A 26,370-nucleotide genomic window follows, 5' to 3' on the forward strand; every position below is an offset into this window, starting at 1 on the left:
GCATTTGTGAGACAATGGATGGGATATCCAATCCCTTAGGCATTTAAACACAAGAATCCTCACAGGAGGTAGTTTGGGAATACTCTCCCTCGTCTACCCCACGGTGGTCAACCCTGTGCTTTTGAGCCTTTTTCACATTCCTTGCAACATGGAGAGGAGAGGATGAGGGCAAGAGACAGCTCTAGGCTGGTTGGTGATGCTTTCACGGGCTCTGTTCAACCCTTTCTCTCCACTCTCTCATCACTGTCCAAAGCTCTGAGGGCATTAATATGGCTGGCAAGGCAGGCAGTGCTGCAATGAGCCGGGCAGGCTTTGCAGGTTGGCAGCACCATCACTTGGTGGGCCAGAAAACAGCTATTTTAGAAGGGGAACTGTATTGCAGGCCCCATCAAGTAACACTCAGGTCTGGTTTGTTCGTTACAGTAAGCTTTCATAGGCTGACCGACCTTGGCATATGTGGCCAAATTTTCAGTAATGACCTTGGGTCTCTGTGAAAATCCATATAACTGGAGATGGCCCCGGCCACGGTCTCCGTTCAGCCATGAAATGTGCCAGCTACCTTACTCCAAAATACCCCGGAATGACCTCATTTCTCCAAATAAACGTCAGAGTGCAAGAGAGCCAAGAGAGGAGAGAAGAGAGAGAAGAGCTGTTTGTCCTAATCAGGATCAGACCCAGCCTCCCCACCCAGTCCAACAGATGAAATCAAATCAAGACTCTGATAAGAGCAGGATTTTCTTTTTCAATGAAAGGTGATGGAAAATGCAGGCTTCAGATCTCATGTCTCTTACTGGAAAGCTGGTAAACTGATGAATGTTATCAGCTTTCAGATTTGCCTTTGTGGTGTTCCTTACTGCTGTCCTGGGACTTGTTTTAAGGACTTATTTGATTGTGTGCAAGACTGGATAGACCACTGGGCTGAGCAAGTCTGCCTAAAAATTAGAGTGGGGTGGTCTCAAGAATAATAAAGACAACACCCCTTTGAGGTTATGAGCAAATTTGACTGTTTTATCCCCTCTATGTGGAAAAAGAACCAGAAGTGAGAGATATTAAAGCACCATTGAAGAGGTATTGAGTTGCACCTGGAGGTCTGGGACAAAAGTGTGAGAAAGAGGCAAAGTTTCAAGAGAAATGCTAGCATATGAGCACCCTTCTTGTAATAAGCTGTTTCTCAAAATGTGGAAAATGTTAAAATTTTGAGCATCAGCTGCATGTCCTAATGGTATATTAACAACCTAATATACCTTGGAAAATGTTGTTAGAGGCAAGTAGCAGAATAAATACAGGAGAAGCATGAAGCCATTTGTACCCAAGGCAAAACCTGTCTGCAAAGTGCTACAGGGCTGGAAGAGGGATCTGGATAAGGATTGCAGCATCCAGGACGGGAACTTGTGCTCACATCCAGCCCACTTCTTAAGAGAAGGTGGGAAGGAAATTTCCTGTCCTTATAGTGAAAGAAAGCAGAAAGCACCCTGATGAATGTGGTGACTGTGGGACTGCCACAGCACAGCAAAAGCTAGTTGATTCAGAAGAGCTCTGTGTTCTTCAGAATAGGGCTAAGAGAGTCAAAGTAGTAGCTGCAAGGGGAGTCTTCAAAATCCAGTCTCAAATACTGATCATGAGGATTGCAAATAAGGTCTCTGAATTACTGTGGATGGCCACCCTGCCCCAACAAGTGCCTGTCCTGCCCCAACATGCGCCCGTCTCCCTCCCTGCAATGAGAGTCAAGGGGACAAAGTCAAAAGCCTGGATTGTCGTGGGGGAAAAGTAGAGAGACTTGGCTGTGGGGTTGGTTGGTTGTTGTGTGTTTTTTTTGTTTGTTTTTTTTCTGTTCCCAAGCTTCTTCAAAGCTGGTGTTTACACCAGTCTTTGAAGCTTCTCTGATTTCTGTCAGTGCTCTGTCTAAGCATTTCACTGGCCCTTTTTCCATGGGAGCTGAGGAAATCCTGCCATCCCTGTTGTACAGATAAGGACCAGTGATGCAGAGGGAGAAATACGTGCAAAGAAATGTGAGTGCGGCTGCCAGGCTCTGAAGTACATCTGAGAGTCCCATCCTACGTGCCTAACTACCCATAAAGAGCTGAGACTATTTGATTGCCCCAGAAGTCAAGGGAAGATAAGAACGGGAGCTGGGTTCCTGATGTCATTGGGCATCCTCTTTAAGATCCATTCTCTCTGACTGGTGAATGGAAAGGAGCTGTGCTCTTTCTCGTACAGAGATTAGAATTAGAAATAGATTTGTTAAAGCAAAGCAAAACAAAGCACAATCCTTTGTGTTAAGTCTTGCACAAGAAGTACTTCTGGGTTTCTTCCAGATTTAGATATATTATTGTTAAAATAAAGTAATATTTATTCTTATCCTCACACTTCGCCTTTTCTATTTAACCAAGTTGCTATTTTTGAGTTGAAAGCATACACACAAAAAAATGCAAATCCCAAATTTCAAAGGCACCTTCCACTTGGAATTGGATCTATTTTCATCCCTGTGACTATCTTGAACAGCTCTAATTGTCATGCCCCACTCTGAAATCCACAGCGCGCTCCTCTCACCAGCATATTTTTGGATTATTGTTCATTGTGATCAGCCTTTTGTGTTCCTTTTGATATGGGCCAAATTTCGACATGAGGTACTGAGTCATGCATAATGTGGATCTTATTTGTGTCTCAAAGAAACCTTCCTTTTTCTATTCCCATGTACCTGGGCCAACACCTGGCAGAGTTTCCTGCGTTTCCCAGACAGACAAGCAAAAAAGCACCTGAAACCCAGCAAAGCACAGAGCATTCAAAACAATTCATTTAATTATTATTACAAAATGTAGGGAGTGCCAACTTTGTATTGTAGTTTCTGCACTCCTGTGTTTTGTCCAAAAACTGAACAGTGACAAAATGTCCCAAAGAGAAAAGGAAGAAAAAAAAGTTCTGTTGCAACCAAGGACTTGGTGGTGACATATTTAGTTTCTGCACACCAGAACTACAGTCAAAAAGGAGTGGGGATTCAATGAACAAAACGACTAGGATATTATGATTGATTTTCTAAAGACAAATTATGTATTTTAAGCACTTCTAGGGAGTGATGAAGAAGTGGAAGGGCACTTGGTGTAATGGTGTGGAAAATCCAAATATTCCCATTTGTGCCGTGTTTTGTGGAGTGCTTTCCCCACGTCCATACTGTTCTGTGGCACTTGTACTACAGGCTGCCCGCACGCCTATGTAGCATCACCGCTATGGACTGGGCTTCCCTGGATCCTTTTAAGTCCCCTGCAGCTTTTTCTCTCTCTTTCAGTTTCTTCCCTGATGCCTGGTCAACATATATAAGCACCATTTGATGTGTTATCAAAAGGAGGGATGCTTTTTCACTGGGTAATGCAGAAAAAAGATTGCAGGCAGAATCTGCAACAGTCTCTGCAATAAATAGCATCCTTAATGTTGCGTGCCCTCCCTTTCTCTGCACACACCTCTGTGAGTGGCTTTTCTCATCCTGAATCTTGGGATGCTGAGTTCAACGTGCCTGATATTGGTGCTACTGCTTTATGTCCCAGCTCTCTGCCCAGAAAATTCCCCTGACCTTCATGCCTAGGTTTGTTGAGGCAGGTGAACCAAGCAGGGGCTCCTCCTCGCCTGCACTGTAACCCGCAAGCCAGGCTGCCCAGGGAACCCATGCAGAACAAGCTCCAGCGGATTTCTGTTTGCTGCTTGCGCTGACCAGCTGCTTCACAAATGGTTGGGCTATTTTAGTTTTGTTGCCATAATCACTTGGCTCCCTTGGTACTATCCGTCACTTGCAGATGAAAATGAAAAGCCTTGAAAGTCAGGTGACAATAACCCAGCGTGTCCAGGAATCGGGGATGGAGGGTGGGAGCACAGAGCAAGGCAAGCTGTTGTAAGTAAATTGTTAAGCACCCTAGAAATGGAGTGCTTGACACTGGAGAGAGGGAGCGTGTTTGTGAGGGAAGTGGAGAAACACAGGAAAATGTATGTTTTTATAACTGGAGACCACATCCCCTTGAAGGTCGGAATTTGATTGTTCAGTGGTCAGGGCTCAAGACACTCTGTTTGTGTCTCAGCTGCATGCCCTGTGCCATCACGAGCGATGCTCGAGGAGGAATTATTGGGCTAAAATAAGCAATTTGCCTGCAGTTCTCAGCCTTGTCTGTGCAAGATGAAAATTGTTATTCTGGATATAAGAACTCATAATTGCAGGGAAAATCCTTAAAGCCATGGTAAGGGAGGTGATGCCCCGAAGGTGGTATCCCCAACTCCATGTTTCCTCCACGTGCAGATGGAAAAGGCACGAGCAGCCCGTGCAGAAACTGGAAGCATAGACCTTGGGCTCAAAAGGGATGGCACATCCCTTTTTTGTGTGTGCTGCTAATGGAGCTGTGTTTGGTTTCCATCAGCACACACGGGACTGTGACAGGAGACCTGATGGGGGCACGCAGGTAGGGGGCAATGCCCATATTTCCATCCTGCTGAGGATCTGTGTGTCGGATGTCTCACTGACTGACCTGCATGGCACTAACCTTGATTTATCCTGGTGGAGGAGAGGGGAGAAGTGAGCACAACGAGCTGAATCCTAGAATAGAAAAAGGCCACTGGAGAGGGAGACAGAGTGCAAGGAGGAAAAGTTAACGCCGTGGCCTCTGTGATTCCATCTTTGCAGGTCCCTCAGGCAACATAACCGTAAACAGTCTCTTCAAAAAATGTGAATATTATGCTCCTTTCTGACAGGTTTTTTCCCAATTTCCTTCTGTCTTTACAAGTAGCTGAAGAAAATAAATATTTAATGACCTATTTCAATATTTTAATGTAGGTTTCTTGGTTAAAGCATCACAAATCTCTCCATGAAAGGGAGACAATAGAATTACTAAAGTAATGAGCACTGCAGCAAGTGGGAAGCGGGCGGGAAGGGAGAGGGCCAGAAATGAGGCAAGGCTGCAGAACCCAGGGGCACATCGCTGTCAGATCCCTGACTCGCTTCAAATGCTGCTTTCCAGAGCTTCCTGGGGAAGAAAGCCCCAGCCAGTCTGCTGCTGTGTCCTTCACCACTCCTGCGGGTAAAAGCGCAGCCGAGTTCTCCTCCTCAGAGCCCCGGCCGGGCCATGTTGCTTTGTGTAGGCCGCGTCAGGGCCCTGGCTGTTGGCCAGAGGCTCGGTGGGGCAGCTGCAGCTCATGGCCAGCTCCCCAGGGACACGGGTCCCCACGCTGCCACGGGCACATGGTGACAGCCCTATGGGACCTGCTGTGCAGCTTGTGGTGGTGACTTTTCACGCCCGATATATGGTGGGGTGCTGGCAGGCCTGAGCAGCTCCACCGCCTCTTCAGGTCACTGCTCCTGCTGCTTCTCTCTCTGCAGTTCTTAGTACCGAGATGGGTTATTCACGTTCACTCACACATGAAGTCCTTCATGTGGCGTGTTAGTGAAGGCTGCACTCTCACTCATCTTGATCTACATTTGGGGTTGTTCTCTTGCACAGGAGAGTGGTACAGCGCACCCAGTGTAGGATCTTGGTGGCACCTGTACGAAGAGAAGGCAGAAAACATTGCTACGGACCTCAGACCACCCTGTGTGTCCTCACACGGCCGCTGCAACAACTAACACACATTCCTGGTGCTGGGCCAAGGCTGCATCATTAAATGGCGTTCATCATGCAGACAGGGTGTGTGCACAGCGTGGCAGCTTTGTTCTCCTGAGACAGAGGTGGGCTGCAGCCCAGGAACGCGGCCGTGAGAAGGCTCCGTGCAGAGACAACCTGGGAGCGAAGTCTTGGACCGGTAACTGCGGTGAATATTTTATACCTCTCTCTCTCTCCTTCCTCTCTCTGATCTCGGCGGCAGTCTCTAGCCAACATAATTCTTTGTGAGTTACTTTCGTTAGCAAAACCTTTCACCCTATGAAGATGTTCTACTTAATTAGTAAAAGTTCAATTTTTTTTGTCACTGACAGAGCCCCATACATCACCATGTCTGGAGAGTCATTAGCTGTAAAATTAATCAGGGTGGATAACGGCTGAATAGAGTCAGAGCCCTTTGTGTTCCTTCCCACATCTCTGCCTTCGATGTGAGAACCTTTTCAAGAAGGGGAATCCTAAAAGCATCTCCAGATAGCCAGGAGACCGGTTTCTAGGGTAGCACTGAAGTAGGGGGTATCCCTGAGCCTGAAGCAGAGGGGGACGAAGCAGGGGTTAGCAAGCCAGGAGACTGTCACCCATGTCTGACCCCTGAAGCACTGCAGCTGAGGAACTCTGCCAGGATGCTGGGTGGCTGGGATTTTCCTTTCACCCACTGCTGGGCACACATCAACGGCACCCTCTTGTTCACTTCTTCATGGGCAAGTTTGGTGCCAGTTTGGGATGCGAAGGAAGTGGGGCCGGGTTAAATAGGCAGCTTAGCACATTCCACAGCTTCAGGAATGTGTGCTACAGGAGGGCAACGGAGGATATCTAGGAGCATGGGAGAAATTTAGACAAGCAGAGGACAAAGAATATAAACCAGGCGGTTTCTGCACTGCACTGAAGGAGCCGTGGCACAGTGCTCTGCTCCCTGGCAGATGATCTGTCTGGGTGTTTTGGCAGCACACCAACCCCTTGGGCATGCCTGCAGAGCCAAAGTGCCTTGAGAGCAGCCTGAGATCTGCCTCCAGCAGGGGTGGTGGAGATGAAACCAAGGTGCCTTTGCTCCCCTGCACTGCACTGGTATGCCCATTGCTCAGCAGTGATGCTGTCGGAGTGTTCTGCAGCCCATTGTAGCCCAGTGTTGGACTCCATCCCAGCTGTGTACTTATTGCTGCTCAGGAGGTCTCCTCTTCAAGGCAACTACTGCAATTTCCTACAGGCTCACCTATTTCCAAGTGGGTCAATAGACACAAGAAGACCACATGACATGCTTGGGTTCACAGCATGGCTCAGCATGGATTTGCAGGTCAGCTTCTTCCTGGCTGTTCTTTATCTTTTCACCAATTTGCTCCCTGGGTATGGAGTCTCAGATTTTCTGCTGGCAGATGGAGCCCATCTGTGTCTACAAGCAGGTGGGGAATGTTGCAGGAAGTTGTGCTGAGGATGTCGGATGCTTTGCAGGAAATTTTGGACAGGTGCATTAGCTTAAGAGGCTTTTTATAATGAGAAAAATGTTTTGTGTTGTTCTTACATCCTCAGCCCAGGACAGTGTATATAAGTCAGTGTTGCATTATCTCTTCCTGTTCTGGCACTTCTTTAAATTAGCAGGGAGGTGCTGCTGGCAAGTTGTGATGAAGAGCACTCATATCATTGTTTATTACTTTTATTGTTGTTGTTAAGGGAGGCCTTACTGTTTGATTTGTAGCAAAGGGAAATTGTTAGAGATAACGCAAACAAATGCAAGCAAGTTGATATCGCTTTTAATTTTGCATAACTGATCACAGGGCCTCCTTAAAAGCAAACTTTTATTTATCACGGTATACTTCATTTTGATACGGAGCAAGACCAGACAGGGGGAGAAAGCAAATATTTCACCTGCATAGAAATCTGCCTTCCCACTTGGCAATCTTCCTCCTCGGAAAGCATCTGAAGAGCAGACCTCCTGGGGGGGACTTGCCTGGGCTGCTGCGCTCCCTCCAGGCCTTGCCACTTCTCTGCTGCTGCGGCTGATGCTCATAACACTGAAACATTTTGGAGTCTTCTTTGACTAACAAGTGGCTCAAGGCCTCCAGCTCTGTCCTCACACTCCTGTCGACTGGAGTTAAGTAAGTGTCTTAACAAATGGAAAGTGATTTCTCTGCCACATCCCTTCTGGGTACGAGTCCCACCCAACCAGAATCACGAACACTGAGGCCTTGTCCCTAAGGATGAAGCATGTGTATCTCAGTAAACAATTTTGTCCTTGGCATCTGATTGATTTATAAAGCTTGTTTTCAGTGTACTTGTGCAGGGATAAAGCAGAAAAAATTGGAGCTTCCTGCCTCAAAACTCAATATCATTCCTTGCAGTAGGAGATCCTTGTCTTTGCAAGGCTACAGATCGTTTTTGATTGCTTCGCTGGGCAGAGCAATGGGGTAAAGCAAATGTCAAAATTACCCCAACCCAGTATGGATTATGCATTTTTCCCCCTTTGCCTTTCTTTGTGAAAATAAAAGAAAAGGAGAATTTTTCTTAGGCTGAACTGAAAAATTCTGTTTTCCAGTAAACATAATTTTTTTTTTTAATCTTTGTGAATCTTTATGCTTAAGACAAATATAATTTGGTTAACAGAAAACCCTGTTTTCTTTTGAAAAGAGACTTCATTTTGAAAATGCCAAAGTGGGATATTATCTTTCTTATTTGCTCTTGTTTTCTGATTAGTTATTTGAGGGAGCCAAAACAAATTTGTGAAAAGCTTTATGCGCTCTGAAATTACTTTTTCAGTGAACAAAAAAAAAATTGACCTGTAACTTTATACCCAGCTATAGTTATCAAGCTCTGTTCCAGGCTTTTCTTAAGCATCTTTCCCTCTTAAGCTTTTATTAGCAAGGACTGAAAACCTCAACCTCCAGACTAAGTGGACTTTCAGGCCACAGGATGGCTTCACAGTGTCTGTAACATACCGGATCCTACTGGGCGGGCTGCTGATGTGTGGATAATGTCGCACATACAGGCAGAAAGATACCCCAGTCCCATGTCAGGGCCCTGTCTTTAATGTACATAACAGGAGGACCATTAGCACATTAAATGGTAGCACTGATCATCACTGCTGATTTAGACACAAGAACGAAACGATATTGATTCAGGATTATGGCCAGGTAAAGGCACAATCATGCTATTTGCTTTGTGCTTGATGTTCTGTAAATGAACTAATTTATAGACAGGATTAGTGTGATCTATAGAATAGAGGATGAGGATAGAAAGCAGTGCCCTGCACTTCATTCATGAACCGAAGACTGGATTAGAATTTAGGGGAGGAAAACAAAAAAACAAACAAACAAAAAAAAAAAAACAAAAAAAAAAAAACAGGAATATAGGTAACCTCAGTGAAAGGAAAGACATAAATTGGTCTGAATTCTACTGCAGTCAGAAAAAGAAGAGTTCTCTCAAGAGCTGCTCTAGCTGGGCTTACGCTGCTTTGCACTTCATTCTCATGAGCATAAATACATAAATACACAACCTCATGCTGCCAAGTTGAGACTGGATAGATGAAGAGAAGGCTCAGGTACAGAGCTATAACCTGCTTCCCTTCTGCTTTCATAAATTAGCCCCAAATGGCCTTAGGGTGCCTGTTTTGCTGATCTGGAACACAACCCATAGCAGCTTTCTCCCAGAGGTGCCCTGCGAGGGTGGAGGGAGTGCATCTGGGCTAGTCACGAATTTTCTCCCCTAAGAACCAAAATTTAGCAATTTGTTTGATATTTACTTGGGGAGCTGATGAGAACATTTTGCAAATGTCTGTGTCTCCGTGGAAAAAGGGAGCTTCATATATATGTATACATAAACACTGGAAAATGATTTGCAGATGCTCTTCCTTTCTCCCACCCTTTTGCAGCCAGTACCCCTTTCTGGCAGGGGGAGTCCATGGCGCGTTGATAGGAGCAGACCTCGACAGCCCCAAAACCAGTGCAGAGACTACTGGGGGCTTAAAAAACAACATGAGCCTCAGGAGATTTATTTTCAGCCCCCTTGTGATGGCAGCCTTGGTGACTTCAGGTAAACCGTTCCCCTGCTGCTCTTGCCCTGATCTTGAGAGGTGTAAGGGTGCTAATATAATACCAGTAAGGAAGACAAAGGTGCTGCCTCCCTCTCCTCATCTGAAGCTGGGCAAGGAGTGAGCTGGTGTCCCTATAAGAGGCTTGGAAGCCTTAGTGTTCAGTTAAGTGCTGAACTTTACACCATGAAATAGGCAGGCAAACACAGGGGCCTGCTTGCCTAGTTAACATCCAACGTAAGAAGCAAAATGGGTGCTAGCAAAACTTCACTAGGAAACGTAGAATAACCTAGTTATTAATCAAGAAACGTCAGCAAAGAATGATATCTAGAGGAAAAGGCTCCCTTCACTCCATCTCACTGCCCGGCATCGTGCAGATCTCAGAGAGGGGAAGCAGTTTTTCCCAGTGTTTTCCAGCTTCATTGCAGCACTTGCCCCAGGCGCAGAGTACCCAGACAATTTGGTCCAATTTGTAATCAAGATGCATCAGACTTCCCCGTAGTCTCTTCAGTCTCCCAAGTTCCAGGCTGAAAAAACCTCTAAGTGCAATACTAGAACGAAAATGGCTCCAAGGCACCTAGGTTAGGATGAATGTGCTTTAAAAGCATCTGTTAACTCTATATCTCTTTCCAGCAATAAAAATTATTTCATGCACTGTCTGAAATCACCAGTTTTAGGGCTTCAGTACCTTGGTGGGTGGACAGAAGGAAGCCTGGAACATGCAGAAGGGAAGACAGCACATAGCACTACACGTAGCCTAAGATATTTTGTAGTAATCAATTAATCTGATAGTCTTCTCACACTTCTCCCTAGAGTGATCTCTATGCAATCTTGCCCTTCCAGCTCCAAGTATTTTCAATTGATTTCCTCAATTGATTGTTCCCGGTGTTCCCTCCTACCCCAGACCAAGCAACCAACTAAGCAAACTCACCCAAAACAGCTCCAGCCACTTTATAATCTGTTTTTCCTATTGCCGCAATTCCCCCCGTTCTCCCTTGTAACGTAAAAACAAAAACAAATAAATCCCATCTTAATTATACACCAGCACACGAGCAGCACAAAGGAGCCGTTAGTGTAAGCAGCAAAAAAAACGTAATTCCAACAAGTTTTGCCAGGGCCCTCCATGGCGTGATGCTGCCTCAACGTGCTGCTTCTCCCCTGTCCTCCCTCCGTCCCCTGCATCCCCTGGCTTGTCCCCAGCACCCAAGGGTGGCGTTGGCTCTCCAGGCCACCCATGGTCCTGCGGATTTGGGTGCTCGGGGTGGAGCGGGCACCACCGGCTGGAGGCGGTGGGGGCTGAACTGTTGCCATTGGAGATGGCGACAGATGCTTCCTGGTGGAGGCTGCGGCAGCTAATTCAGGGCTTTGTGGTTTGAGACAATCCCAATTATTTCCAATTAGGAGATCGCAGTGACAGCTGCTCTGAACAGGGCCCTATCTCGTAGCGGAGAAACCTACCTCTGCTTTCAGCTGGGCCTGGGTACCTGCATTTCGAGGACGGGGCTCCCCGCGTTTGTTTTTAATAACCTCTTTTTCCTCCACCCCTCGCTAAGCAATTCTTCCTCTCTCCCACACAATGCCACCTCTCATGAGAAATTTGGCGGCAGAACCATCCTTATCTCTCCCCTACCAAAACCCATTCGTTTCCTCTTTTCTATATGCAGAGTTTCATTTTCCTGCTGTGCTGTCCAGCTCCTCCATCACCTCTCCCTGCCCTGTGATGTATGGGCTTTCGCAGGCAGTTTTGGCCTGACCCAGCCAGCCAAAATCAGAGGAAAATCTGGTTTTATATTGCCTGGGGAGCATTCATCACAGAAATTGTCTCATTTAGGGAAATTAAGAATGAAGGAAAGGGAGAACTAGAAATTTATTCTGGTTTAGCGTTAACAATATATCTATCTACTGCTGTGTAAAGAGCTGATATTTTCTCTCCACTTTTCTCTTCCCTCTCTCTTGTCCAACCATATCACATAGTCTGGCTTGAAACTGCTGGCTGTGGTAGAGGAGTACGTAGGACAGGAAGGAGATGCTGACGAACGACACACATCACTCTCCATTTTATTCCATAGCTACTCAACGGAGGCAGATCTAATCCTGAAAATACAAACTAGGCAAATCCTTTGGAAGGAGAAAAGGGAGTTTGCGGGTGCTGGCTTTGTTTATGATTTAGCTAAATCCTTGTTTGTTTGGTTACTGAGTCTGTTGAATTACAGCAGGGCTAAGCAAAGCAGAGGCAAACCCTGAAGTGCTCCACACAGAGCCCTGGAGAACCTCTTCAAGAGGCAACGGCTCAGCCTGCTGTTTGCACGCTCCCTGAGCAGAGGGGTAGGGATCTGTCACCCTCTCCCTCGTCTCCCTTTTCTGTCTCCCTGCCCAAGATGCAATAAAAAGTTCGTGGCTTCCTCGAGGAATATTTGTGTGTGACCTGGCAGCTGAGAAGGCGCTGTCTCTTTTCAGGGAAGGTTTTGTTCGACTGGTTTGCACTGTGAGCACCACGCAGCTGCAGGGAGGTGTAAGGCATCTGTAGGACAGATTGGCAGCTGGGATTTCTTCCCCCACTGGAGGAAACCCCTGCTGGAGCAGCCCAGGGCCACTCTCAAGAAGCAGCTGTCCTGCAAGTGTGCATGCACCCAGCAGGGACAGCACGGGGACACTACCTGTGCTGAGATGGTGACAGCAAGGGGAGGCCAGGCCATATTCATACAGGTGTTGTAAACCGTGGTACTGAGCACAGACCTCTGCTGTACCAGCCCAATTCGTTACCCAGCTTAAAATCTGCTGGCTTCCTATCCACTGGCATCAATAAGACCATTGCCAGCAGATTTTGGCCCATAGTGTTTTTGCCAATCCCTGCCTGAGCATGGCCCTCATCATGCCTGCTATTCTCCCTGGGATCCAAGAGGCAAGATTTTAGCCCACGAGATTTTTCAGTGGGATGCAAAGTACTGAAACAATGCTGTATTTGGATGACAGTGTTGTCTATTTATCTATGTGGAGCACTTAGATACTACAGTAGATAAGTGCCTTGTAAATACAGATAAATAGATTAGATTAGACCTTGACAGTGGTTCATGCAAAAGGCATTTTTATGTGCAAAAATAGTAACATTGTAGAAAAATAGCTATTATTTGGAACCTTGGGCTACAGCTTCCATAATTGATATTGTTGAAGGAAAGAGGAAGCTAATGGAGAAGAGCTGCTGTGACTGCTCTTTTGTCATTGACTAATTCTTCCAGCAACCGAAGCAGCATTACCCAGCTCCCATTTAGGCCCCGATGTGAGTGGCCGCATTTTTCAAGAGAGCACAGCTCGATGAGCCCCGAGTCCTTTAGAAACTCTCCATGCATATACCGCAAGGCACGGACAAGGGATGGAGAGTGCTTTGGAAAAACATCCTATCTTCTACATGCTGGCTTCTTGTAATACGGGCTACTGCATAGCTCAGGGAGCGGCCCCCAGATCTGTCACCACCGAGGGTCTGGACTTGGACGTGTCCCCAGTGGAGACATCCCAGTACCTGGCAGTTCCTCCAGTGGTGTAGATTCACATCTTTCTTTGCTACATAGCCCTGGTGTACTGCAAGTGTAGGAAGCCCTGCACCCCAAATTCTCCACACGAAAATTAAAGATTAAAACGCAGAAAATAAACATCGAGTGATCTAGGAAAACCTGAAACAAGCAGCAGTTTTGTTTCTCAAACAAATCACAATTAAGTAACAGCACTACTCCCTCAGCACCACTTGCCCCCGTTGCATTAGGTACCAAACCCAAGTGCTTAAAAGCCAGGAGATTAATAATTAAAAACATCATACATCTTTTATTGCCTATAGAAAACATGTAAAGGTTGAAAACCTGGCCCATCTGAAGACAATGTCAAAATTCTCCTTGACTTATAGATTAATTTGGATTTTACCTAAATTGTTTTGACAAATACAGTGAAATGTGTGTCATAAGACACCTCAATAATCTTTACAGTGACCCAAGAGAGATGTGTATTTCTAGAATTTAACAGAAACCAAAGCTTGTCTTAAAATAAATAAATAAATAAATAAATGAATACACATGCAAAAGTAATGTCGATTAGCAAAAGAATAGTGTTATGGAAATTTATTCTTTTCTGTAAAAATGTGCACGTATTTGCCTATCACAAATGCAGTATTACCCCATACTAATGGTACTTGGAATTACTTAAACTAACTAATCATATTTTCTACTTATGAATATTCCTTAAATGAAAATGTTTGTACATCAATTTTAACACAATAAAAATTTCAAATAAAAGAGGAGGGAAAAAAAAAAAAAGGAAATAAATCACAGGTTAAGCATACAGTTGTTTTGCCAAAATAAAAAGTGCACTTCTTTGTACTCAACTTAAAAATAAATTTTTATTATGTGGGCAGTATAGGGTTTCAGGAGTCCTTAATCATTCATTTCCTTGCTTTTAAGTGTGAGGGTTTTGCAAATGATGTGATAAGTAAGTACATTGTTGTCACTTAGCAACCTTAACTCGTTTCTGAAGTGAGTTGTTTGTTTCTATAATAAATGAGACTCTCAGATACCATGGTGATGAGCATAGGAGACCTTGTATAGGAGACTCTTAGATAGAGTGCTGTCTCCATAAATATTGCATGGCTCGGAGGTAGAAGGCCCTCACAGCAGAGGAGTAGCTCTTCCCTCTGGTCCACAGCATGGAAACCCCATCGCTGGCTCTTTGTGCTACCTTCTGAGGAGCACCTGAAGGTTGTCCTGAAGACAAGAGTCGTGATTCTTTCAGGCGGAAGATCTGGGATTTGGGCTTTGGATGTAGCTGGAGGTCACCTCTACAGCATGCAAGATCCTAGATGTCCAAGAATGCGTTGATGAGTGTGCAGCCAGCTCTGAGATGTGTTCATCTCTGTCAGCAGACCTCATCGCACAACCTCGTGCTTTGCATTCAGCTCCACACTCTGCAGTTTTCTCCTCTCCAGGCATCCTGCTAGACCTGCACTGGGCCTTCTCTTGGCCCCTAATTACTCCTTTACACACTTCTTCCAATGTAACACCGCTATAAAGCCGGCTTAACCAGCTGGGGGAAGATTGCTGGCCTCTGGGAAGCCTGCTGTGATAAAGAACCTCCAGAACAGTTCCTGCAGCTGGGAACCGATGCCAGACCTTGAGGGCTGTGTCGGGGGAAAACAGGAAAAAGACAAATAGTATGGCTGGGACGGAGTGAAATCCCCGACATCCTCAGCTTTTGGGATCTCTGTCTGGAGCACCAGGTTTCTGGGAGTGACTTGAAGCACAAGGGTTACTAACAGAAGTCATAATATATTCTAGACAACTCTTTTGCATCCTAAAACTGCATTTACTATGCAAGGCTACAAAAAATCCCTGGACATAGTCTATCCTACTTGATTTTGAGAAAAATCCTCCTGATTTTGCCTGTTTTTCTCTTTCCTCACTCTCAGTTCCTTCCTTTTTGTATTTCCCGATCTTACACGCGATATATTTGTGTTGTTGCTAATGCTCCTTGAGTTTAAATTAATCTTTTAAAGAAAGACGAACCGCATGAACTTTCTTTTGTTTTTAGAAATCATATCCATATTCATAATCCACTAATCATGTTTGATAAATCAGAATCCGTTGTGAAACATACTAACCCTTCATGTTGCTGCAGTTTTTAATCTTGTAGGAAAAGGGATCATCTGTGCAGTGCGTTTGAAGGGGCTGGGCTGGGCTGTCTGGGGTGTCTCATTGAGTCAGCTTCCCTGTTTGAACAACACAGCTTGTGCTCCCGAATCTAAGCTATCATCTAAAAACATAACGAAGTCTTCAGTAAAAAGAGGAATCTTCACAGTGCAGACCAAACACCATCTCTGTGATGCTGGCCTGAGTCTGCAGCTGGTCTGGAAGAGCAGCTCTGGGCTCTGCCCTCATTTTGGTGGCAGAGCCACGCTGCAGCCTCAAACTCATATTCTTGCAGGTCAAAAATGACACGTATTTCACTTGCAATCAAAGAATCCACAGAGGGATGACTGCAGAGATCCATGGGGTCCATCATAAGCAGTGACTTATTTAACCTGGGTACGAGTTGTGCATAAGAGTGGGAAGATGACTTTTGCCCCTCCATCATTTGCACAGGAGCGTTCACATTTGGTTGTTTTCTATTTACAAACTGGGAATTTTTGGCAACACCTGGATAAGTGTGAGATTACCTCCATCGCTTTTTTTTTTTTTTTTTTTTTTGCATCAGTGCATTTATCCTGATCTTTGCTTTAGAGAAAGAGGAGTCCAGACCCTCTCGTCTATTCTGCCTGCTACGAGAGCGCAGCATTTTCCCCACTGCCGTGGGGCAGCCAGGCTGAGACAAGAAGCTGTGGGGAAGGACAATGACAAAGTGCAGAACTCAGGATCATGGACCACCTCCCACGGGTGGTGTAAAGGTGGCTGGCACCAGTCCGTGTTGGTGGAGTTGCTCTGCTTTCCACCCAGCCCCGAGGTTTGGGCTCCCGTGCTCTCCCAAAGAAATATAGATGTTATTTGCTGAAGCAGATTCTAAGCCTGCCACGCTTAATAATTCAGTGGTGAACTTTAGAGCTGAGCGCAGGCTGAAAAATAACTTGCTTTAGTAAGTACGAAATCTCCATTTCTGCTGCCTTCGCTTCTCCCTCCGATTCTCACCCCTGGCCCAGGCAGCTCCTGCAATCCAAACCCTCGCCGTGAGCACGCGACGGAGCCAAAAGGAAAAGCTCCAAAAATCCCCCTCCGAAAGGGAGGGAGATTCATTTCCTCTCTGCGGGATGTTCATTGTTTTTTCCTGCTCTCAGCGGCCCAGGTCTCTGTCGTTTTACATGATGTTTTATAAGGGAAACGGTTCTCGTAGGCACCGATGAGTTCATCCGCAGAGACGCGCGGAGCCTGGAGATTTAAATTTATACCTCCCCGACACCGCGGTAATTGGGGCTCCCAGGAGAGGAAACCCTGACAAGTGACACAAATAAACTCTGCCAGACCCCTCTGCAGACCTGTAGCAGCAGTAACCTCAGGAGGGTTCCCATGATCGAATTACCCTTAAACAAATGCTTCTGCAGTAACTGAGGAGGCAACTGCTGAAGGTCAGCCAGGTGTTTATAGACCGTGCTTACCAGGTTTATTTCCCAGTCCATGAGTTGCAACACTGGCAAAATGGAGCTGGAAGAAGCTAAAAACCTAATTAAAACTTGTTACTCCAATTGTCTACGAATGCATTTATTTAGGCCTTCCCTAGCCCTGTAGCTATTCAGGCATAATTACACAAGTGCTGTTTCCCAGAATATAAATGAATAGGATAAAGTGCACACATTTTCTCCCCTGTGAATTGAAATTTGGCAATCTCTGTGGCACTTGTTTGGGGAGCTGATGAAAACATCCCGAAGATGTCTACATCTCAGTGGAGAAGAGGGAGGTATGCCACTGACAGGCAGGTAGGTATGGATGTATGGATATATCAACAGACAGAAATAGAAAAATGAGGTATAGATTTTCTTCCTTTTTCCTTTTTCTGACTCCCTTTGGAGTCAGAACCTTTTTTTTTTTTTTTTTTTTTTTGAGGGGAAGAAATGTGGTACATGGGTGCAACCAGATCTCGACAGCCAAAGGAACAGTGATCCTGAAATTTGGGAAGACCAGAAATTCAGAAAGAAATTCAGCAATCCTCAGCAGACCCATTTGCAGCCCCCCTCATGATGCCAGCTTGTGTGATGCTGGGGCAGCCCCTCAGCCACTTGCTCCCAGCTCTTTTTTTCTTTTTTCACCTTTTGCCTGATGAGATTTCAAGCTTCTTAGGGAAATGACCTATTGTATAAATATGTTATCTCCATGTAGGAGGGAAAATAATTAATACTGATGTGTCATTTAAACAGCTGGGAGGGAATGCGTTTCAGGTGCTGCACTGCTTCAACTGCTGATTAAAAGACAAAAAGTCCCCACAGCTGACTCACAGGCTGCTGGTGTACCAGTTCTGGGTGGACCATGCACAGAAGACAGACAGCTCCTTCTGGTGAAAATGGTGAGGAAGCCAGAAGTTACGGATGTAATACAAAAATCATGGAATTAAATTCTCAGATTGGATCATGTAGGAGGTTCAAACCTGAAGAGCAAGGGGCTCTTTGGTATCTCTCATTCTGGATTTCCTCCCAGAGGCTGCTGGTTTTGAGCTAAACAGCAGCAAAACAGAAGTGTTGGCTTGCACAGAGCTCTGCTGTAAGCCCAGTGCCTGATAGGATCTATAAGCTTGATGGGACCCTGGAAATTCAGAGAGGTTTTTATTAGAAAGAATTAGTCATGGTGTCAAGGGACTCTTTCACTCCTTGCTTGTTTAACTGTACGTAAATTGTTTATCACTTAGTCATTACCAGCTCACATTCCTGGATCTAGCCCTGTTGACAACTTGTCCCTTGGGGTTTTGTTGCAGTGCAGACCTCATCCTGGCCCTGGATCTCCCTGCCATATCCTTTTCACGTTGCTATTTGTGAGCTGAACTCTTCCACGCAGCTGGAGGAAGAGCTTGGTCAGGGGGAGGCTTTCCCAGGAGCAGGAGACGTCCCATTGACCCCTCAGCCCCAGCGGCTGTTCGCATCCTCCCCTTGAATGTTGGCTCTGCACGCCAGCAGACAGGACAAAGATCTGCTCCAAGCCATCTGTGCCTGGACCCAGTCTCCCAAAGACACCCATCGAGTTTTGGGGCAGTCTAAGCTCCCCCCGCAGAGGTACCCGTGATAGCAGCCCAGCAGCTCACCAGCTCCAGCGCTTCCCAATATCCCAAAGTTTTCCTAACGCGCCAATTACTCGGTGCCCCAGGTCATCACCGTGCTGGTGGTAAAATCTGCAGTCACAGAGCTGGACTTTTCTATGTTTCCCTCGGCTCACAATCACCAGAAGATGATTTAATTGCATGAGAAAATGTTCTCTTTAATCTCTTAGAATTAGTCATCTCTTCCTCACTCATCTCTCTGTATTTTTGGTTAGAGAGACTGAAAATCTTAATATATCAGTGACATTTATAACACATGTTAATATTATAAAACGTCAGCGCTCTATTTGCAGAAATGAATACTGATGTGATGGGAGTGTTTTATTATGTCAATGACTTTTATTATAAATATGATAAAACTGTGTCATCTTTTTTTTTTTTTCCAAATAAAAAATAAAACCACCTAATCATTTATCTCAAGGTTACTGCTCCGCTACCTGTTTAATTTATTCAGTGGCGCTGTTAAAAAAAAGCACACCCTGCAATGGATTTTCACGTTGTATGGTCATTTGATGGATGTTAGCATTTACCTGCATGTTTATTTAGGATTAGAGTGTGATTATGAGCACAGAAATGGGGCTAACGTAGAGGCTTCCTATGGACACAAAGCCAGGAGATGAAACCTAATTTTGAGTGACTAATTAATTATTGCTAGAGGGTGAAAGGGGGCTTGATATCATGGTGTCCACCTTGCTTTCTCCAGGGTTGCTGGCTCCTGACACTGCCATGCCTTAATCCTGTCGACCCTGTAAAATGAGGCTTGTGAGATGTTGACCCCCTCCCGCTAGTGCCCTGCCTGAAGATCTCCTGGCCCTCGTGTTCACTGCCAGGCCCACGGAGATCAAGAGGCTCTGGGAGGTGTCTTGGACAAGCCCATTGTTTGGGCTGTGACACCATCCTGCCATTTAATCTTAATTAATTACTTAATCAAAGCTAGTATTTACTGTTGTGAGTAAGCTCAACTGTTTGCAATAGGTAGTTGCGCTGCCAGCCCCAATAATCAGGTGGCAGATTCACCAAAATCAAGAGCTCATTGTAAGGATGATGATATTTTGTGGAAAGGATTAGTAATGAATGGGTGTTTGTGTACATTTCTGCTTTGTCTCCTTGACTGTTTAAATTTCCTTACAATTTTTTTTTTCAAATTGCAGACCCCTAAGAATCATATTTACAAGAAATGAAATACTAATATATTTAGAAGAGAAAAATTGATTTGATCCGTACAAACTACCATGACTGCAAGGGCTGGGTTTTTCAGAGTACCAGGAAATGCCATGGAAGTCCCTCCAAAGTTGGAAGCAGCCACAGCGAGCTGGCACACGAGCGGTCCTGAACTCACACGGCACCGTGAGGGATCCGTTCCCCTGGGGAGGAAGCGAAGGGAGGAGGACAAAGATTGCAGCGTTAAGATCATGCTGTTGCTATGGTTGGTAGCATGAAAGTCTTGAGATTATTTTTTTTTTATGTATATATGCTTTTTTCTTCCCCCCATTCTGTCTGTGTGCTGGCGTTCCTGCAAAGGGAAGCCTGGGACTGCAGTCCCCGTAAGAAGGCCATCTGTTTTGGTTAGCGACTTGAAGGAGGTCAGGAACGGGCTGTGGAAGCCGACTGTCACAAAACGTCACGCAGCAGATAATAAACCCACAGCGAAATTTAATGTGTGGGTGTTTTTCATGGAAAGCATCTCGAATCTCTAGAGAGACACCCGGTCTGATGCGCTGCTGCTGCTGCTGAGACCTGGCAGAGTCGTCACGATCGGTGCAGGATCTGGCCAGGGGACTGCGGGGAAGCAATGACAAGCCAAGGAGCTTCCCCAGGTGCCACCAAACCTAATGGCAGCACGGGGCAGGGAAGCTCCCTTGCCTGCTGCCTGAATGCAAAATATCTGCAAGGTGGCTCTGCTCGAGGGCTCGCTAATTTGTGCTGCGGGGAAGGAGAAATAACTTTGTGCTGGTGTCCAGTTTGGAGATTTCCCGGAGGGGAGGACAAGAAGTGACCTCCGTGGGGCAGTGGCAGTGGGACACGGTGTGCTTCATCCCAGCAGTGCCTGTCCCATCCCCTTCCCAGGCAGCACGAGGGCTGCTGAGAGGCTGCCTGGGTTATTAGGCTGTCTCAACAGCGTGTTTGTGATGGTTCCCCAAGGACTCCAGTCTGAAGTAGCGGAGTCGCACAACCAGAGAAGGCTTCTGCCTCCCAGAAGTGAGCTACAACAGCACTTTAGCTGGAGACAGAACAGCTCTTTAAAAAGAAAATGCCGCGACTCCTCTTTTAAATGTTCCACTGGGCTCTCGAGGAGCTTTGCAGCCATCCACAAGGCTCTGAATGTTAAGGATGCAGAAACGAGCCCTGCTAAATCACAGCGGTGCCTGGCTGGTCTCCTACCAGCAGCAAGAGAGCACAAGGTGTCCTGTGGTGGCAGGCAGGACACAGGGATCAGCTCATTTCACACATTTCTTCACTATGTCTTTATTTTCTTTACTGTTTTCTTTACTTTCTTTCCCTGATCTCAATCCTTAAGGGTGAAAGCTCACACCTCTTTCTGTTCCCCTCCCCGTACCAGGGGCTATGGGGAAACACAAAGTAAGGAAATCATGGCAGGTTATTTACCCCTTGGGGAAATGCCCCGCTGGAGAAATATAAATCAGATTTTAATCAGGAGAATTCCTAATTAAATCTACAGGAAGCCCTGATCCTCTTCCATGTACTCTGGTCTCAAACAAGCTGCTACTGATTTTATATTGGTGTGAGATAATTGCTCTCACTATAGACTTTCATAGAGGTCTTATTAGTGACATTCAATATACTCCTAATGAGCAAGGTCTATCGAAACACCCTTCTGTATAGCAACCTATTGCACTCAGGGGGTTAGAGATCCATAGGAAAGGAGAGTGGAGATGAAGCTCCTGAAGCACAGGTGGGCTTGTGAGCCTTTGGAGAGCTCTGGCACGGGCTGCTGAGATGTTGCCGCAGCTCTGGCTGCAGATGCACAGCCCTTCCCAACCCCCAGACAAAAAAAAATAATAAATAAAAAATGTATTGACGCAAAATGTGGGAGAAAGGAAGAGAATCTGCAAATCATTTTTATTTATCTGAATCTATTGATGTGTCTGTATATCCATATCTAGCTGCCTACCCACCCGTCAGCGCATTTCTTCGCCATCCTCCCACGGACGCTCGTCTGACTCCTGCCCCTGCAGCTGGTGCATGCCAGGCATCTCCTGACCTGGGCTGGCTTTTGCCTGCAGTTCTCCTGCAGGTGAGTTTTTAGAGCTTCCACCTCCTCTACTCTCATCCTTCAGGAGCTGGCTGAAGGAAGAAATTCCCTTCTGCATGTGCCAGGGCCGCAGGCACAGCCTGGGTGGTGCCTGGGAGAGCAAAGCTGGCCACAGGTTGCCCAGGAGGTGCTTTCAGTGAGATCTGGAGGGAGAAGCTGGGTGATGGTGCACGTAATGCCAGCAAACCCTGGGGAACCTGAAGCAGGAGAGTGTCTCCGAGCTGATGTTACTCTGGAGTATAGCAAAGTCCACGGCTGAATGGCTAAAAGGGGAAAGCTCCAGCAAAGGGAGGAGATGGGCTCAAGGGGAAAGGCTGCTGTGTGAGACATCAGTAGGGATGAAACAGTTATAGGGAGAGAAAAGGGAGTTTGGGGATTAAAGGAGCAATTAGAGGGAATGTCTGAGGGGCCTGGCTGCAAAGGCAAAACTGTCTAACTCATGGCTGGTAAACAGAAAAGGGGTGGGTAGGGAATAGGGCACCGCAGGGGCTCAGAGAAGTGTTGGCAGTGAGGGTCTGGAAGGAGGAAAAGCTGCACAGAGATGCCAGAGAGAGGCAGAAGCAGTGTCCTGAGGCAGAGAAGAAGGGTGAGGGATGTAGGACCGAAGCTCTGGGGTGCAGGATTGATTTACAGAGCAAGGAGCAGCCAGACAAGAGGAAACACTGGCACGAAGAATTCCCATGAGGGGGGAGCAATGCCATGGGCAGGGACAGCGGCCAGGCCTTGGTGCTCTCTTCCTGTCACTTTGACACTTTGCTCTAATTTCACCTCCATCCGTTCCTTCCGCAGCCACCTTTCTGAGTTCCTTAAGGATGACTCATTAAAACAACAAGGAAAAAAAAAAAAAGCCAAAGAAAAGCAACAGCCACCTATTTCTGATCTAAAATGAAAGGGCAAGCTGTGTTTTCTATTTGGTCTAGAAAATGCCTTTCAGAGCTCAGCTGGCATTTAATTTGTTTATTCTTCCTCAGGACTCTTGCTCGCCTCTCCCTGCTCCTGTTTCTCACAGTTGCTCCTAAATGGAAGGCAAAGCCAATAATGGCCAGGCTGGAGGTGAGCTTTCAAACCCACAACATTGGAGCAGGTTCAGAAGGAAACAAATGGAGGCTGCTCGGGCATCATTTAGGAAATGGCTGGAGACAGATGGGCATTTGGAGCTGAAACAAGAGCAGGAGAGCTGCAGACCTTGGGGCAGCAGGAGGGTTTTGTGCTGCTGCAGGGCAGCTGGCAGTGCTGGCTGGGGGTGGGAGGGGTGCTAGCAGCAGCCCCAGCTGCCCAGGGGAAAGCTGCCTTCCTCCTCATCATCATCATCATAACCTGGGCACTGTGATAGCAGGAGGTGGCAGTTCACGGTGACAGCTTTATGTGCAGATCTGTGCACCGCAGTGATGAGGCTTAGCTCCTGAAGAGCTCCAAATGGGACTTTTAGAGGCTCTTAAACCAGCTGTGCAGTGTTTTCTGTTTCACAAGACCAGGTCCACTCCAATTTCCAGTGTGAGGACCTGCGTGTGAGTACGCCTGTGTGTGTGCCAGTACTGGAAGGGCTGCAGTGCGCTAATGATGAGGTTGTTAAGTGGAGACTGCTAGGGCTGAGGTGGCAGCGGAAGGTCGGGGCTGTGTCCTAACACTTATCTCACCACGGGAGGTGCTCAGCTTCCTGTATCCCAGGGCAAGTCAGCAGAAAGGCAGGCGTGTGTATTTAGCTACAATTTCCAGGTGCTGAAAAATACAGACAATAAATAAGATGCTGGAGACCTCCATCCTCTTGCATATATACCTGTAGTACGTGACCTTCAGCACTAGAGCAGATCACTTAGAGGTGGCAAATAAATGCAAAATATCTTCCTGTTTCACCTGGCCAAATTTTATTCAAGAAAGGATTTATCTGGAGAAACCAAAGGCATGCAGTCGGTGTTTGGCTCCTGGGGGCACTTCGCAAGCCAGCCGTCTCTGATATCCCATCCGTCTGCACCCCAGTGTTAATTCTGGGAGTCAACCATCACTTAGCCAAGCTAAGCCGTGCTGCAGCTCCAGCCTGTCCCCGCTGGCAGGACGCTCAGCTCTCCGTCTTGTCCTTGTCTTGCCTCTGCCTGCTTCGTGGCACGGATCTCTGCAGAGCGGCCAGGCCGCCAGCAGCTCTTTCTCTTTGGGTTTGCACAGCCTTTTCCTTGGGATCCAGGGGACTTGTTTGTATTAACGTAATTGGCAAACACATTGTTCAAATATTAGCAGTGGCAGCAAAACCATTGTGCGGGAGTAGTCGAGGCAAGCAGCCCCTCCGCTCGCAACAGTTAAAACCTGGATGCTGTTGCCAGGCATGTTAGGCGCTGAACACGATCCAGAAAAGCCGTCCAGCTCTGGAGCTGGCTGAGCAGCTCCAGTCTTAGTCATTATTAATGTGACTGGGGATAAAACTACACAGAAAGCCACTTTCTGCAACCGAAAGCATGTGATGAAGCACTTGGCGTTACGTTCAGCCGCCCCTGGAGCGCGGCGCGAGTGAGCAGGATGACGGGGGCTGTGCTGAGCCTCTTCAAAACCAGAAGAAAGTCATAAAGGAAAATGTCCTCATGGCTTTGCCACTACCCCACAGTTGTGTAAGATGAGGTTTTCCAGGCACTTGTTGAACAGGACTTCGTGGGAAAGGTTTATAGTGATGAGCTGAATTCCACGACCCCACTGAATCAATGGCATTTTATGCCAGGTACAAATTGGGTCAGTATTTTTATGATGATGGCCTCCACTGATATACTGCTTGACTAAAAAAAAATAAAGGATATAAAGTGATCATAAAGCTCGGTTTATGCTTAAACATATGGACATGTGAATAATGCAGTTCCTATATGACAATAAAAAGGATGGGAGGAAGGTCTTTTGAATTCTTTATTGATGAATTTAATGTAGTGGGACAATACCAAATCAATGGCATGATGAAGGGGCTGGGGTTGCCAGGCCCACATCTCTGATTTGGGCCAATGCTACGGCTGATGAAAGTGAGAATTTTGGTCATTAAATATCCATCTTCCTCCTGAGACTCTGAGAAAGAAAAGTGCCAACAGGATCAAAGAGATCTCCAACTCGCAGTCATTTACAATGGAGTGCCAGTGAGAGGCAGCTGAGGAAAGCTGATGGATGAGGGTGCTGAGGATTAATAGGAATGTTCTTGCATATCAGTGCCCCCTATAAAAAATCCTGACTACCTCCTCCTTCACCCCACTATCCAACAATACTAGCTTTCTTTGGTCTTTCAGGTAAATCCCTATTTCTTAGAAATGTGAGTTAAGGGAGAATCATTTCTGTGTAAGAAAACATGCAGTGTTTTGTTGGTTTTTTTTTCTGCAGGTGAAGCTGAAAAACACACCCCAGCATAGCCTGAAGATGTAAAAGAGAGAAGACACATAAACAAGAATTCAGAATGTATTTATAAAAACCTCATGCATTTTTTTCAGCTATTCTCATGCTGTTTGAACATGTAAAGCTGGGCACGCTCTGGCTGCAGTCAGAGTATCTCCTACGATAACTCTGTTGGAGTTGAGATGAGCTACATAAGCAGACAATTTGGCCCATAATTTTTCCTCATGATCGGCAATTTAAAAAATAATCTCTGAAGGCAGTGGGTGTTTGAACGCTGTTGTCTCTGCTCATGCTGTTGCTTTCCCTTACTGCTCCTGAACCCAGCCGGGTGCTGCTTGAAGCCCTGGCACTATTGCAGCCTTGTCAAAGCACCCTGACCGCACTTCTGCTTGACTTGGCCGAAACTGGAGTACAACACGAATAAATGCCTGTCCTCTCACTTTCCAAACCCACAAGGAATCAAATCTACCCAAAGTCACCTCTGCTTCAGGTGTGTAACAGCAGTGCCATGTCCTCCCTTCTGCTATGGGGAAACTGATGCTCAAAGGGGATATTGTTTTGGCAAACAAACTAAAAACTGATCTATAAGAGGGTTAGAGATGTGAGCCCCAAACCATATATCCTGCCCATTCAATTAATTTTCTTCTAAACACCAATCTTAGGCTTTAACCAAAAGCCTGTCCTTAAATGAGAAGCAAGCAAACTCTGTGGTTTCAGCAAAGTGTTTGTGTTCAAACCAAAAAGCCTGGAGCTTTTGGTACATTATTGCATTCATTTAAAAACTGTTAAAATTAATGGGAAAGTGTAAGAAAACAAAAATCATTTAGGGAAGCTTTTTGTTTTAATATGTATAAACTCAAAGAGATTGATGTACTGATATTTTTTCTGCACAACCGTTTTGTTAATGAAGTATTTTGTTGCTTATTTACCTTTACAAATATCCAAGGACAGCTTCACCGCAGGGTTTGTTATTCCCCAGCAAGCAGGAAGTTTGTGGTTTTAGGGAAATGCTTTTATTTAACGTTTAAAACAGAATGCAGATCTGATTCACTTGCAGCATTTCGCTCCAGTATGATATTTCAATAGATCAATAGGATTGATAGCATGAAAAGTTAAATATAAACTCAATTTTGTTGCAAAATAGTTGAAGGATAGTGTGAAAATGCTCCAAATTTTGTTTTAAGTCAAGATCCCCCAGATTTGGCAATTCATTTCATGATAATGATATTTTGGGGCACATTATTCTCTCCCACGGGCTTCAGAGTAGGGCTTATACCTGTCTACACCGAAGGAAAATTTGAAACAATTTCTGCAGCATCGATATTTTC

At 46.0% G+C, this 26,370-nt stretch overlaps 1 long non-coding RNA gene across 1 annotated transcript in view; it reads left to right on the forward strand.

The window, feature by feature from the left end:
• The window catches only part of LOC110354167 (uncharacterized), a 110,092-nt gene that overhangs the window by 78,635 nt on the left and 5,087 nt on the right, over nucleotides 1-26,370 (forward strand). Inside the window, exons 3-6 of the long non-coding RNA XR_011803987.1 lie at nucleotides 19,566-19,840; nucleotides 21,540-21,670; nucleotides 22,660-22,741; nucleotides 25,031-25,532. This is a non-coding gene — a long non-coding RNA (uncharacterized lncRNA). The remainder of the gene's footprint in view (nucleotides 1-19,565; nucleotides 19,841-21,539; nucleotides 21,671-22,659; nucleotides 22,742-25,030; nucleotides 25,533-26,370) is intronic.

Source organism: Anas platyrhynchos, chromosome 18, assembly GCF_047663525.1.
Source record: "Anas platyrhynchos isolate ZD024472 breed Pekin duck chromosome 18, IASCAAS_PekinDuck_T2T, whole genome shotgun sequence".
Taxonomy (NCBI): domain Eukaryota; kingdom Metazoa; phylum Chordata; class Aves; order Anseriformes; family Anatidae; genus Anas; species Anas platyrhynchos.